This window comes from Macaca fascicularis, chromosome 5 (assembly GCF_037993035.2).
Source record: "Macaca fascicularis isolate 582-1 chromosome 5, T2T-MFA8v1.1".
In the NCBI taxonomy this organism is placed as follows: Eukaryota; Metazoa; Chordata; class Mammalia; order Primates; family Cercopithecidae; genus Macaca; species Macaca fascicularis.
Window position 1 is genome coordinate 84,412,722 of NC_088379.1, and position 13,543 is coordinate 84,426,264.

The window sequence follows — 13,543 nt, forward strand, 5'->3', positions numbered from 1 at the left end:
GAAAGCTTCTTTCTCTTTGTTATCGGAGGATATTTGCTTTGGCCCTATAGTCTTCAAAGGGATCCGAAATATCTGTTCTCAGATTCCACAGAAATAAAGCTAGCAAAGAGATCCACGAAATACAGATGTAACTCTGTGAGATGAATTAACAGAACACTAAGCAGTTTCTCAGAAAGCTTCTTTCCAGATTTCATCAGAGGATATTTCCTTTTTCACCATAGCCCTCTATGGGCTTCCAAATATCACTTTGCCAATTCCAGAAGAACTGTCTTAGCGAAAGCCTTCTTGATGGGAAAGCTGTAACTCTGTGAGATGAATTCACAGAACACAAAGAAGTATCTCAGAAAGCTTCTTTCTCTTTGTTATCGGAGGATATTTCCTTTGGCTCTATAATCTTCAAAGAGATCCGTAATATCTGTTCTCAGATTCCACAGAAATAAGGCTAGCAAAGAGATCCACGAAATACAGATGTAACTCTGTGAGATGAATTAACAGAACACTAAGCAGTTTCTCAGAAAGCTTCTTTCCAGATTTCATCTGAGGATATTTCCTTTTTCACCATAGCCCTCTAAGGGCTTCCAAATATCACTTTTCCAATTCCAGAAAAACTGTCTTAGCGAAAGGCTGCTTGAGGGGAATGCTGTAACTCTGTGAGATGATTTCACAGAACACAAAGAAGTTTCTCAGAAAGCTTCTTTGTCTTTGTTATCGGAGGATAGTTTCTTTGGCCCTATAGTCTTCAAAGGGATCCGAAATATCTGTTCTCAGATTCCACAGAAATAAGGCTGGCAAAGAGATCCACGAAATACAGATGTAACTCTGTGAGATGAATTAACAGTACACTAAGCAGTTTCTCAGAAAGCTTCTTTCCGGATTTCATCTGAGGATATTTCCTTTTTCACCGTAGCCCTCTATGGGCTTCCAAATATCACTTTGCCAATTCCACAAGAACTGTCTTAGCGAAAGGCTTCTTGAGGGTAAAGCTGTAACTCTGTGAGATGATTTCACAGAACACAAAGAAATTTCTCAGAAAGCTTCTTTCTCTTTGTTATCGGAGGATATTTCATTTGGCCCTATAGTCTTCAAAGGGATCCGAAATATCTGTTCTCAGGTTCCACAGAAATAACGCTAGCAAAGAGATCCACGAAATACAGATGTAACTCTGTGAGATGAAATAACAGAACACTAAGCAGTTTCTCAGAAAGCTTCTTTCCAGATTTCATCTGAGGATATTTCCTTTTTCACCTTAGCCCTCTATGGGCTTCCAAATATCACTTTGCCAATTCCACAAGAACTGTCTTAGCTAAAGGCTTCTTGAGGGGAAAGCTGTAACTCTGTGAGATGATTTCACAGAACACAAAGAAGTTTCTCAGAAAGCTTCTTTCTCTTTGTTATCGGAGGATTTTTCCTTTGCCCCTATAGTCTTCAAAGGGATCCGAAATATCTGTTCTCAGATTCCACAGAAATAAGGCTAGCAAAGGGATCCACGAAATACAGAGGTAACTCTCTGAGATGAAATAACAGAACACTAAGCAGTTTCTCAGAAAGCTTCTTTCCAGATTTCATCTGAGGATATTTCCTTTTTCACCATAGCCCTCTAGGGGCTTCCAAATATCACTTTGCCAATTCCACAAGAACTGTCTTAGCGAAAGGCTTCTTGAGGGGAAAGCTTTAACTCTGTGAGATGATTACACAGAACACAAGGAAGTTTCTCAGAAAGCTTCTTTCTCTTTGTTATCGGAGGATATTTCCTTTGGCCCTATAGTCTTCAAAGGGATCCGAAATATCTGTTCTCAGATTCCACAGAAATAAGGCTAGCAAAGGGATCCAAGAAATACAGATGTAACTCTGTGAGATATATTAACAGAACACTAAGCAGTTTCTCAGAAAGCTTCTTTCCAGATTTCATCTGAGGATATTTCCTTTTTCACCATAGCCCTCTATGGTCTTCCAAATATCACTTTGCCAATTCCACAAGAACTGTGTTAGTGAAAGGATTCTTGAGGGGAAAGCTGTAACCCTGTGAGATGATTTCACAGAACACAAAGAAGTTTCTAAGAAAGCTTCTTTCTCTTTGTTATCGGAGGATATTTCTTTGGCCCAATAGTCTTCAAAGGGATCCGAAATATCTGTTCTCAGATTCCACAGAAATAAGGCTAGCAAACATATCCACGAAATACAGATGTAACTCTGTGAGATGAATTAACAGTACACTAAGCAGTTTCTCAGAAAGCTTCTTTACAGATTTCATCTGAGGATATTTCCTTTTTCACCATACCCCTCTATGGGCTTCCAAATATCACTTTGCCAATTCCACAAGAACTGTCTTAGCGAAAGGCTTCTTGAGGGGAAAGCTGTAACTCTGTGAGATGATTTCACAGAACACAAAGAAGTTTCTCAGAAAGCTTCTTTCTCTTTGTTATCGGAGGATATTTCTTTGGCCCTATAGTCTTCAAAGGGATCCGAAATATCTGTTCTCAGATTACACAGAAATAAGGCTAGCAAAGAGATCCACGAAATACAGATGTAACTCTGTGAGATGAAATAACAGAACACTAAGCAGTTTCTCAGAAAGCTTCTTTCCAGATTTCATCTGAGGATATTTCCTTTTTCACCATAGCCCTCTATGGGCTTCCAAATATCACTTTGCCAATTCCACAAGAACTGTCTTAGCGAAAGGCTTCTTGATGGGAAGCTGTAACTCTGTGAGATGAATTCACAGAACACAAAGAAGTATCTCAGAAAGCTTCTTTCTCTTTGTTATCGGAGGATATTTCCTTTGGCTCTATAGTCTTCAAAGAGATCCGAAATATCTGTTCTCAGATTCCACAGAAATAAGGCTAGCAAAGAGATCCACGAAATACAGATGTAACTCTGTGAGATGAATTAACAGAACACTAAGCAGTTTCTCAGAAAGCTTCTTTCCAGATTTCATCTGAGGATATTTCCTTTTTCACCATAGCCCTCTAAGGGCTTCCAAATATCACTTTGCCAATTCCACAAGAACTGTCTTAGCGAAAGGCTTCTTGATGGGAAAGCTGTAACTCTGTGAGATGAATTCACAGAACACAAAGAAGTATCTCAGAAAGCTTCTTTCTCTTTGTTATCGGAGGATATTTCCTTTGGCTCTATAGTCTTCAAAGAGATCCGAAATATCTGTTCTCAGATTCCACAGAAATAAGTCTAGCAAAGAGATCCACGAAATACAGATGTAACTCTGTGAGATGAATTAACAGAACACTAAGCAGTTTCTCAGAAAGCTTCTTTCCAGATTTCATTTGGGGATATTTCCTTGTTCACCATAGCCCTCTATGGGCTTCCAAATATCACTTTGCCAATTCCACAAGAACTGTCTTAGCTAAAGGCTTCTTGAGGGGAAAGCTGTAACTCTGTGAGCTGATTTCACAGAACACAAAGAAGTTTCTCAGAAAGCTTCTTTCTCTTTGTTATCGGAGGATATTTCCTTTGGCCCTGTAGTCTTCAAAGGTATCCGAAATATCTGTTCTCAGATTCCACAGAAATAAGGCTAGCAAAGAGATCCACGAAATACAGATGTAACTCTGTGAGATGAATTAACAGAACACTAAGCAGTTTCTCAGAAAGCTTCTTTCCAGATTTCATCTGAGGATATTTCCTTTTTCACCATAGCCCTCTATGGGCTTCCAAATATCACTTTGCCAATTCCACAAGAACTGTCTTAGCGAAAGGCTTCTTGATGGGAAAGCTGTAACTCTGTGAGATGAATTCACAGAACACAAAGAAGTATCTCAGAAAGTTTCTTTCTCTTTGTTATCGGAGGATATTTCCTTTGGCTCTATAGTCTTCAAAGAGATCCGAAATATCTGTTCTCAGATTCCACAGAAATAAGGCTAGCAAAGAGATCCACGAAATACAGATGTAACTCTGTGAGATGAATTAACAGAACACTAAGCAGTTTCTCAGAAAGCTTCTTTCCAGATTTCATCTGAGGATATTTCCTTTTTCACCATAGCCCTCTAAGGGCTTCCAAATATCACTTTGCCAATTCCACAAGAACTGTCCTAGTGAAAGGCTTCTTGAGGGGAAAGCTGTAACTCTGTGAGATGATTTCACAGCACACAAAGAAGTTTCTCAGAAAGCTTCTTTCCTTTGTTATCGGAGGATTTTTCCTTTGCCCCTATAGTCTTCAAAGGGATCCGAAATATCTGTTCTCAGATTCCACAGAAATAAGGCTGGCAAAGAGATCCACGAAATACAGAGGTAACTCTGTGAGATGAAATAACAGAACACTAAGCAGTTTCTCAGAAAGCTTCTTTCCAGATTTCATCTGAGGATATTTCCTTTTTCACCATAGCCCTCTAGGGGCTTCCAAATATCACTTTGCCAATTCCACAAGAACTGTCTTAGCGAAAGGCTTCTTGAAGGGAAAGCTGTAACTCTGTGAGCTGATTTCACAGAACACAAAGAAGTTTCTCAGAAAGCATCTTTCTCTTTGTTATCGGAGGATATTTCCTTTGGCCCTATAGTCTTCAAAGGGATCCGAAATATCTGTTCTCAGATTCCACAGAAATAAGGCTTGCAAAGAGATCCAGGAAATACAGATGTAACTTTGTGAGATGAATTAACAGAACACTAAGCAGTTTCACAGAAAGCTTCTTTCCATTTTTCATCTGAGGATATTTCCTTTTTCACCATAGCCCTCTATGGGCTTCCAAATATCATTTTGCCAATTCCACAAGAACTGTCTTAGTGAAAGGATTCTTGAGGGGAAAGCTGTAACTTTCTGAGATGATTTCACAGAACACAAAGAAGTTTCTCAGAAAGCTTCTTTCTCTTTGTTATCGGAGGATATTACTTTGGCCCTATAGTCTTCAAAGGGATCCGAAATATCTGTTCTCAGATTCCACAGAAATAAGGCTAGCAAAGAGATCCAAGAAATACAGATGTAACTCTGTCAGATGAATTAAGAGAACACTAAGCAGTTTCTCAGAAAGCTTCTTTCCAGTTTTCATCTGAGGATATTTCCTTTTTCACCATACCCCCCTATGGGCTTCCAAATATCACTTTGCCAATTCCACAAGAACTGTCCTAGTGAAAGGCTTCTTGAGGGGAAAGCTGTTACTCTGTGAGATGATTTCACAGAACACAAAGAAGTTTCTCAGAAAGCTTCTTTCTCTTTGTTATCGGAGGATATTTGCTTTGGCCCTATAGTCTTCAAAGGGATCCGAAATATCTGTTCTCAGATTCCACAGAAATAAAGCTAGCAAAGAGATCCACGAAATACAGATGTAACTCTGTGAGATGAATTAACAGAACACTAAGCAGTTTCTCAGAAAGCTTCTTTCCAGATTTCATCAGAGGATATTTCCTTTTTCACCATAGCCCTCTATGGGCTTCCAAATATCACTTTGCCAATTCCAGAAGAACTGTCTTAGCGAAAGCCTTCTTGATGGGAAAGCTGTAACTCTGTGAGATGAATTCACAGAACACAAAGAAGTATCTCAGAAAGCTTCTTTCTCTTTGTTATCGGAGGATATTTCCTTTGGCTCTATAATCTGCAAAGAGATCCGAAATATCTGTTCTCAGATTCCACAGAAATAAGGCTAGCAAAGAGATCCACGAAATACAGATGTAACTCTGTGAGATGAATTAACAGAACACTAAGCAGTTTCTCAGAAAGCTTCTTTCCAGATTTCATCTGAGGATATTTCCTTTTTCACCATAGCCCTCTAAGGGCTTCCAAATATCACTTTTCCAATTCCAGAAAAACTGTCTTAGCGAAATGTTGCTTGAGGGGAATGCTGTAACTCTGTGAGATGATTTCACAGAACACAAAGAAGTTTCTCAGAAAGCTTCTTTGTCTTTGTTATCGGAGGATAGTTTCTTTGGCCCTATAGTCTTCAAAGGGATCCGAAATATCTGTTCTCAGATTCCACAGAAATAAGGCTGGCAAAGAGATCCACGAAATACAGATGTAACTCTGTGAGATGAATTAACAGTACACTAAGCAGTTTCTCAGAAAGCTTCTTTCCGGATTTCATCTGAGGATATTTCCTTTTTCACCGTAGCCCTCTATGGGCTTCCAAATATCACTTTGCCAATTCCACAAGAACTGTCTTAGCGAAAGGCTTCTTGAGGGTAAAGCTGTAACTCTGTGAGATGATTTCACAGAACACAAAGAAATTTCTCAGAAAGCTTCTTTCTCTTTGTTATCGGAGGATATTTCATTTGGCCCTATAGTCTTCAAAGGGATCCGAAATATCTGTTCTCAGGTTCCACAGAAATAACGCTAGCAAAGAGATCCACGAAATACAGATGTAACTCTGTGAGATGAAATAACAGAACACTAAGCAGTTTCTCAGAAAGCTTCTTTCCAGATTTCATCTGAGGATATTTCCTTTTTCACCTTAGCCCTCTATGGGCTTCCAAATATCACTTTGCCAATTCCACAAGAACTGTCTTAGCTAAAGGCTTCTTGAGGGGAAAGCTGTAACTCTGTGAGATGATTTCACAGAACACAAAGAAGTTTCTCAGAAAGCTTCTTTCTCTTTGTTATCGGAGGATTTTTCCTTTGCCCCTATAGTCTTCAAAGGGATCCGAAATATCTGTTCTCAGATTCCACAGAAATAAGGCTAGCAAAGGGATCCACGAAATACAGAGGTAACTCTCTGAGATGAAATAACAGAACACTAAGCAGTTTCTCAGAAAGCTTCTTTCCAGATTTCATCTGAGGATATTTCCTTTTTCACCATAGCCCTCTAGGGGCTTCCAAATATCACTTTGCCAATTCCACAAGAACTGTCTTAGCGAAAGGCTTCTTGAGGGGAAAGCTTTAACTCTGTGAGATGATTACACAGAACACAAGGAAGTTTCTCAGAAAGCTTCTTTCTCTTTGTTATCGGAGGATATTTGCTTTGGCCCTATAGTCTTCAAAGGGATCCGAATTATCTGTTCTCAGATTCCACAGAAATAAAGCTAGCAAAGAGATCCACGAAATACAGATGTAACTCTGTGTGATGAATTAACAGAACACTAAGCAGTTTCTCAGAAAGCTTCTTTCCAGATTTCATCAGAGGATATTTCCTTTTTCACCATAGCCCTCTATGGGCTTCCAAATATCACTTTGCCAATTCCAGAAGAACTGTCTTAGCGAAAGCCTTCTTGATGGGAAAGCTGTAACTCTGTGAGATGAATTCACAGAACACAAAGAAGTATCTCAGAAAGCTTCTTTCTCTTTGTTATCGGAGGATATTTCCTTTGGCTCTATAATCTTCAAAGAGATCCGAAATATCTGTTCTCAGATTCCACAGAAATAAGGCTAGCAAAGAGATCCACGAAATACAGATGTAACTCTGTGAGATGAATTAACAGAACACTAAGCAGTTTCTCAGAAAGCTTCTTTCCAGATTTCATCTGAGGATATTTCCTTTTTCACCATAGCCCTCTAAGGGCTTCCAAATATCACTTTTCCAATTCCAGAAAAACTGTCTTAGCGAAAGGCTGCTTGAGGGGAATGCTGTAACTCTGTGAGATGATTTCACAGAACACAAAGAAGTTTCTCAGAAAGCTTCTTTGTCTTTGTTATCGGAGGATAGTTTCTTTGGCCCTATAGTCTTCAAAGGGATCCGAAATATCTGTTCTCATATTCCACAGAAATAAGGCTGGCAAAGAGATCCACGAAATACAGATGTAACTCTGTGAGATGAATTAACAGTACACTAAGCAGTTTCTCAGAAAGCTTCTTTCCGGATTTCATCTGAGGATATTTCCTTTTTCACCGTAGCCCTCTATGGGCTTCCAAATATCACTTTGCCAATTCCACAAGAACTGTCTTAGCGAAAGGCTTCTTGAGGGTAAAGCTGTAACTCTGTGAGATGATTTCACAGAACACAAAGAAATTTCTCAGAAAGCTTCTTTCTCTTTGTTATCGGAGGATATTTCATTTGGCCCTATAGTCTTCAAAGGGATCCGAAATATCTGTTCTCAGGTTCCACAGAAATAACGCTAGCAAAGAGATCCACGAAATACAGATGTAACTCTGTGAGATGAAATAACAGAACACTAAGCAGTTTCTCAGAAAGCTTCTTTCCAGATTTCATCTGAGGATATTTCCTTTTTCACCTTAGCCCTCTATGGGCTTCCAAATATCACTTTGCCAATTCCACAATAACTGTCTTAGCTAAAGGCTTCTTGAGGGGAAAGCTGTAACTCTGTGAGATGATTTCACAGAACACAAAGAAGTTTCTCAGAAAGCTTCTTTCTCTTTGTTATCGGAGGATTTTTCCTTTGCCCCTATAGTCTTCAAAGGGATCCGAAATATCTGTTCTCAGATTCCACAGAAATAAGGCTAGCAAAGGGATCCACGAAATACAGAGGTAACTCTCTGAGATGAAATAACAGAACACTAAGCAGTTTCTCAGAAAGCTTCTTTCCAGATTTCATCTGAGGATATTTCCTTTTTCACCATAGCCCTCTAGGGGCTTCCAAATATCACTTTGCCAATTCCACAAGAACTGTCTTAGCGAAAGGCTTCTTGAGGGGAAAGCTTTAACTCTGTGAGATGATTACACAGAACACAAGGAAGTTTCTCAGAAAGCTTCTTTCTCTTTGTTATCGGAGGATATTTCCTTTGGCCCTATAGTCTTCAAAGGGATCCGAAATATCTGTTCTCAGATTCCACAGAAATAAGGCTAGCAAAGAGATCCAAGAAATACAGATGTAACTCTGTCAGATGAATTAAGAGAACACTAAGCAGTTTCTCAGAAAGCTTCTTTCCAGTTTTCATCTGAGGATATTTCCTTTTTCACCATACCACCCTATGGGCTTCCAAATATCACTTTGCCAATTCCACAAGAACTGTCCTAGTGAAAGGCTTCTTGAGGGGAAAGCTGTTACTCTGTGAGATGATTTCACAGAACACAAAGAAGTTTCTCAGAAAGCTTCTTTCTCTTTGTTATCGGAGGATATTTGCTTTGGCCCTATAGTCTTCAAAGGGATCCGAAATATCTGTTCTCAGATTCCACAGAAATAAAGCTAGCAAAGAGATCCACGAAATACAGATGTAACTCTGTGAGATGAATTAACAGAACACTAAGCAGTTTCTCAGAAAGCTTCTTTCCAGATTTCATCAGAGGATATTTCCTTTTTCACCATAGCCCTCTATGGGCTTCCAAATATCACTTTGCCAATTCCAGAAGAACTGTCTTAGCGAAAGCCTTCTTGATGGGAAAGCTGTAACTCTGTGAGATGAATTCACAGAACACAAAGAAGTATCTCAGAAAGCTTCTTTCTCTTTGTTATCGGAGGATATTTCCTTTGGCTCTATAATCTTCAAAGAGATCCGAAATATCTGTTCTCAGATTCCACAGAAATAAGGCTAGCAAAGAGATCCACGAAATACAGATGTAACTCTGTGAGATGAATTAACAGAACACTAAGCAGTTTCTCAGAAAGCTTCTTTCCAGATTTCATCTGAGGATATTTCCTTTTTCACCATAGCCCTCTAAGGGCTTCCAAATATCACTTTTCCAATTCCAGAAAAACTGTCTTAGCGAAAGGCTGCTTGAGGGGAATGCTGTAACTCTGTGAGATGATTTCACAGAACACAAAGAAGTTTCTCAGAAAGCTTCTTTGTCTTTGTTATCGGAGGATAGTTTCTTTGGCCCTATAGTCTTCAAAGGGATCCGAAATATCTGTTCTCAGATTCCACAGAAATAAGGCTGGCAAAGAGATCCACGAAATACAGATGTAACTCTGTGAGATGAATTAACAGTACACTAAGCAGTTTCTCAGAAAGCTTCTTTCCGGATTTCATCTGAGGATATTTCCTTTTTCACCGTAGCCCTCTATGGGCTTCCAAATATCACTTTGCCAATTCCACAAGAACTGTCTTAGCGAAAGGCTTCTTGAGGGTAAAGCTGTAACTCTGTGAGATGATTTCACAGAACACAAAGAAATTTCTCAGAAAGCTTCTTTCTCTTTGTTATCGGAGGATATTTCATTTGGCCCTATAGTCTTCAAAGGGATCCGAAATATCTGTTCTCAGGTTCCACATAAATAACGCTAGCAAAGAGATCCACGAAATACAGATGTAACTCTGTGAGATGAAATAACAGAACACTAAGCAGTTTCTCAGAAAGCTTCTTTCCAGATTTCATCTGAGGATATTTCCTTTTTCACCTTAGCCCTCTATGGGCTTCCAAATATCACTTTGCCAATTCCACAAGAACTGTCTTAGCTAAAGGCTTCTTGAGGGGAAAGCTGTAACTCTGTGAGATGATTTCACAGAACACAAAGAAGTTTCTCAGAAAGCTTCTTTCTCTTTGTTATCGGAGGATTTTTCCTTTGCCCCTATAGTCTTCAAAGGGATCCGAAATATCTGTTCTCAGATTCCACAGAAATAAGGCTAGCAAAGGGATCCACGAAATACAGAGGTAACTCTCTGAGATGAAATAACAGAACACTAAGCAGTTTCTCAGAAAGCTTCTTTCCAGATTTCATCTGAGGATATTTCCTTTTTCACCATAGCCCTCTAGGGGCTTCCAAATATCACTTTGCCAATTCCACAAGAACTGTCTTAGCGAAAGGCTTCTTGAGGGGAAAGCTTTAACTCTGTGAGATGATTACACAGAACACAAGGAAGTTTCTCAGAAAGCTTCTTTCTCTTTGTTATCGGAGGATATTTCCTTTGGCCCTATAGTCTTCAAAGGGATCCGAAATATCTGTTCTCAGATTCCACAGAAATAAGGCTAGCAAAGAGATCCAAGAAATACAGATGTAACTCTGTGAGATATATTAACAGAACACTAAGCAGTTTCTCAGAAAGCTTCTTTCCAGATTTCATCTGAGGATATTTCCTTTTTCACCATAGCCCTCTATGGTCTTCCAAATATCACTTTGCCAATTCCACAAGAACTGTGTTAGTGAAAGGATTCTTGAGGGGAAAGCTGTAACCCTGTGAGATGATTTCACAGAACACAAAGAAGTTTCTAAGAAAGCTTCTTTCTCTTTGTTATCGGAGGATATTTCTTTGGCCCAATAGTCTTCAAAGGGATCCGAAATATCTGTTCTCAGATTCCACAGAAATAAGGCTAGCAAACATATCCACGAAATACAGATGTAACTCTGTGAGATGAATTAACAGTACACTAAGCAGTTTCTCAGAAAGCTTCTTTACAGATTTCATCTGAGGATATTTCCTTTTTCACCATACCCCTCTATGGGCTTCCAAATATCACTTTGCCAATTCCACAAGAACTGTCTTAGCGAAAGGCTTCTTGAGGGGAAAGCTGTAACTCTGTGAGATGATTTCACAGAACACAAAGAAGTTTCTCAGAAAGCTTCTTTCTCTTTGTTATCGGAGGATATTTCTTTGGCCCTATAGTCTTCAAAGGGATCCGAAATATCTGTTCTCAGATTACACAGAAATAAGGCTAGCAAAGAGATCCACGAAATACAGATGTAACTCTGTGAGATGAAATAACAGAACACTAAGCAGTTTCTCAGAAAGCTTCTTTCCAGATTTCATCTGAGGATATTTCCTTTTTCACCATAGCCCTCTATGGGCTTCCAAATATCACTTTGCCAATTCCACAAGAACTGTCTTAGCGAAAGGCTTCTTGATGGGAAGCTGTAACTCTGTGAGATGAATTCACAGAACACAAAGAAGTATCTCAGAAAGCTTCTTTCTCTTTGTTATCGGAGGATATTTCCTTTGGCTCTATAGTCTTCAAAGAGATCCGAAATATCTGTTCTCAGATTCCACAGAAATAAGGCTAGCAAAGAGATCCACGAAATACAGATGTAACTCTGTGAGATGAATTAACAGAACACTAAGCAGTTTCTCAGAAAGCTTCTTTCCAGATTTCATCTGAGGATATTTCCTTTTTCACCATAGCCCTCTAAGGGCTTCCAAATATCACTTTGCCAATTCCACAAGAACTGTCTTAGCGAAAGGCTTCTTGATGGGAAAGCTGTAACTCTGTGAGATGAATTCACAGAACACAAAGAAGTATCTCAGAAAGCTTCTTTCTCTTTGTTATCGGAGGATATTTCCTTTGGCTCTATAGTCTTCAAAGAGATCCGAACTATCTGTTCTCAGATTCCACAGAAATAAGTCTAGCAAAGAGATCCACGAAATACAGATGTAACTCTGTGAGATGAATTAACAGAACACTAAGCAGTTTCTCAGAAAGCTTCTTTCCAGATTTCATTTGGGGATATTTCCTTGTTCACCATAGCCCTCTATGGGCTTCCAAATATCACTTTGCCAATTCCACAAGAACTGTCTTAGCTAAAGGCTTCTTGAGGGGAAAGCTGTAACTCTGTGAGCTGATTTCACAGAACACAAAGAAGTTTCTCAGAAAGCTTCTTTCTCTTTGTTATCGGAGGATATTTCCTTTGGCCCTGTAGTCTTCAAAGGTATCCGAAATATCTGTTCTCAGATTCCACAGAAATAAGGCTAGCAAAGAGATCCACGAAATACAGATGTAACTCTGTGAGATGAATTAACAGAACACTAAGCAGTTTCTCAGAAAGCTTCTTTCCAGATTTCATCTGAGGATATTTCCTTTTTCACCATAGCCCTCTATGGGCTTCCAAATATCACTTTGCCAATTCCACAAGAACTGTCTTAGCGAAAGGCTTCTTGATGGGAAAGCTGTAACTCTGTGAGATGAATTCACAGAACACAAAGAAGTATCTCAGAAAGCTTCTTTCTCTTTGTTATCGGAGGATATTTCCTTTGGCTCTATAGTCTTCAAAGAGATCCGAAATATCTGTTCTCAGATTCCACAGAAATAAGGCTAGCAAAGAGATCCACGAAATACAGATGTAACTCTGTGAGATGAATTAACAGAACACTAAGCAGTTTCTCAGAAAGCTTCTTTCCAGATTTCATCTGAGGATATTTCCTTTTTCACCATAGCCCTCTAAGGGCTTCCAAATATCACTTTGCCAATTCCACAAGAACTGTCCTAGTGAAAGGCTTCTTGAGGGGAAAGCTGTAACTCTGTGAGATGATTTCACAGCACACAAAGAAGTTTCTCAGAAAGCTTCTTTCCTTTGTTATCGGAGGATTTTTCCTTTGCCCCTATAGTCTTCAAAGGGATCCGAAATATCTGTTCTCAGATTCCACAGAAATAAGGCTGGCAAAGAGATCCACGAAATACAGAGGTAACTCTGTGAGATGAAATAACAGAACACTAAGCAGTTTCTCAGAAAGCTTCTTTCCAGATTTCATCTGAGGATATTTCCTTTTTCACCATAGCCCTCTAGGGGCTTCCAAATATCACTTTGCCAATTCCACAAGAACTGTCTTAGCGAAAGGCTTCTTGAAGGGAAAGCTGTAACTCTGTGAGCTGATTTCACAGAACACAAAGAAGTTTCTCAGAAAGCATCTTTCTCTTTGTTATCGGAGGATATTTCCTTTGGCCCTATAGTCTTCAAAGGGATCCGAAATATCTGTTCTCAGATTCCACAGAAATAAGGCTTGCAAAGAGATCCAGGAAATACAGATGTAACTTTGTGAGATGAATTAACAGAACACTAAGCAGTTTCACAGAAA